Raw genomic sequence first — 2,697 nt, 5'->3', positions numbered from 1 at the left:
CGATGCAATGGCCTGCATGGAAAGACAAATGGAGTTATTTCAAGACCAACTTGCCTACAATGCTCAGGCACTGGGATTGAAGAACCAACAAATCAGGCAATTGTTCATTGAGAGGGACAACATTCGAGGAAGGATCCACAAAATTGGGCATTACATCTACATGAAATGCTTAGCAGGGGAGCAAATACCTCGGAAAACCCTCCATATTTCCATCATGGGCTGCGTCCGCCGGATTATGAACGAGTTGAAGAGCTTGCAAAGAGACCTTACACCTAGAGCTGCGAAAAGGCCGAATGATGCCTCGCGGGCCCTTAAGTTGGAGAATTAATCTTTGGTCACGTCCTGTTTATTTGGCTTTGTTGTTTTCTCATATGTTGTTTTCTTTTCTTTTTAGTCAAATCAAGTTAAAAACTATGGAGTCTGTGCTGTTGCTATTTTGTTTTAAGTAATGTGTAATAGCAAATTTTGATATTGAAGTTAAGTGACTCCGAAAGAATTTTTATGTGTCTTTACTTGAAGGCAGAACTACGCCTGGTCTGATTCACGCGGGGACGTGATACGTAGGCAATCCCCATAAGATTCGACCGCTCTTAATAAAAAACGAAAAGTAAAAGAAACTACAAAAATAAAATAAAATAACAGAAAAGGGGACAAATGAGCAAACCGGGATGACGCATGTTGTTCTAAGCAAAGCATGTAGAAACGGTTAACTGCCTAGGAGCATTGCATCCTCTATGTGTTATGATCAAATCTGTTAAACTCTAACGCTAACAAAGTTTGTTGTTGTCTGATCCAGACAAGTTAGTTGTTAAAGAATTCTGGCAACACACTCCTATCAAACCAGATCCAAAGGACCGATAGCAACAAGCATGACTACTTCAGAGAACAGTAATGAGGAAGAGAGGCCGATGAGCCAGTTGTTAAAAGAAGCGATGGAAAAGATTGAAAGGATGGGACTAGAGATGAACGCGATGCAGCTAGCCATAGCCAAAACACAAAAGAGCCCTGAAACACTGGGACACACGCCGGAATACCCTTACTCCGGCCCTTCCACAAGCCTCCCAAATCCCCGTTATCATCAAGAAAGAAGCCCCCATGATTCCCAAGCTCCACCACCCCATCAACCTCTCCCAACACCCAGTATTCCCACTTTTGTGGGACCCACATCAGCCCCATTGCAAAGAGCGACCAGTGAGCCATTGTTTCAGGCTCACGATACACAATACTATCCCCCCGAGCCTACGTTTCATGCTCCCGAGCCACAGGCTTACAATCCACACTTGGAAGTGCCGGCAGAGATTGAAAAGCCGGCTAAGGCCCCTGAACAGGATGAAGTATTGAGAAAGTTCAAAAGCCTGGAGCAGTCCTTCAGGAACCTGCACGGTTTGGGCAACCAGGTCAGCGTAGCATACAAAGATCTGTGCCCTTTCCCAGACGTCCAACTCCCGGCTGGGTTCAAGATGCCTAAGTTTGATTTATATGAAGGGCACGGTGATCCCATGGCACATTTGCGGGGATTCTGTAGCAAAATGAGAGGGGCAGGCGGCAAGGATGAGCTGCTGATAGCTTATTTCGGCCAAAGTCTGAGCGGATCTGCACTAGAATGGTATACCAGGCAGGATTCCAGTAGGTGGTATACTTGGGATGATCTGGCGCAGGCTTTTGCATGTCATTTCCAGTACAATCTCGAGATAGTCCCTGACCGTCTCACATTATTAAGAACTGGGAAGAAACCCGGGGAAAGTTTTCGCGAGTTCGGATTCAGCTGGAGAGAGCAAGCAGCTAGAGTCGATCCTCCCATAAGAGAGGGAGAGATGGTGGACTATTTCTTGCAAACATTGGATCCAACCTACTTTGGTCACTTGGTGACAACGGTTGGAAAATCCTTCAACGAGGTGGTCAAGATAGGGGTCATGATAGAAGAGGGTCTGAGGTCTGACAAAATCTTGAACTATTCGGCACTCAAGGCCACAACCCAGGCTATTCAAAGCGGCATGGGAGGTGCGTTAAGAAGAAAGAAAGAAGAGGTTGCCACGATCGAGGCAGGCAGTTGGTCCAGGGCTGGTAGGCCACACTACAACCAACCCAGACCTCACAGGTCAAACTACCCATACAACCCACCGCAAAATTTCTATCCACCTCAAGAACCACATTGTTCCGTACACCAGGCCCAAGCATACACTCAGCCTCCGGTTTGCCCGCAATGGCGCGCGCCGGCTCCCCAGAACATATATACGCCACCACAAAACACCTATCCTCCACCGAGGGCGTATAGAAACCCTCCAGGGGAAGGCTTTCGGGGAAATCCATATGCTAGGAATGACAGGTTGCGGAAATAGAGAACTTTCACGGAGTTGGGAGAAACCTACACCGCTTTGTTCCACAAGCTAAGGCAATTGGGTCTGGCTAGTCCTGTCCAGACTCGAGAACCAAATCCCCCACCTCAGAATTTGGACCGATCAATAAGTTGTGAATACTGCTCAGGGATGCTCGGGCATGATACCGAGAAGTGTTGGAAATTGAGGCATGCCATACAGGATCTTATTGACACCAATAAGATCGAGGTCCAGACACCGGAGGTTCCTAACATCAACCAGAACCCACTGCCAGTGCACCACGAGACTCACATGATTGAGTTGGTGTGTGAGGGAGGAGAATTGAGAAAACCCTCACAAACAGTGATGATGATCCAAGCCG

The sequence above is a fragment of the Nicotiana sylvestris genome, chromosome 5 (assembly GCF_000393655.2).
Source record: "Nicotiana sylvestris chromosome 5, ASM39365v2, whole genome shotgun sequence".
Lineage (NCBI taxonomy): Eukaryota > Viridiplantae > Streptophyta > Magnoliopsida > Solanales > Solanaceae > Nicotiana > Nicotiana sylvestris.
Note: the sequence above shows the minus strand (reverse complement) of the source record.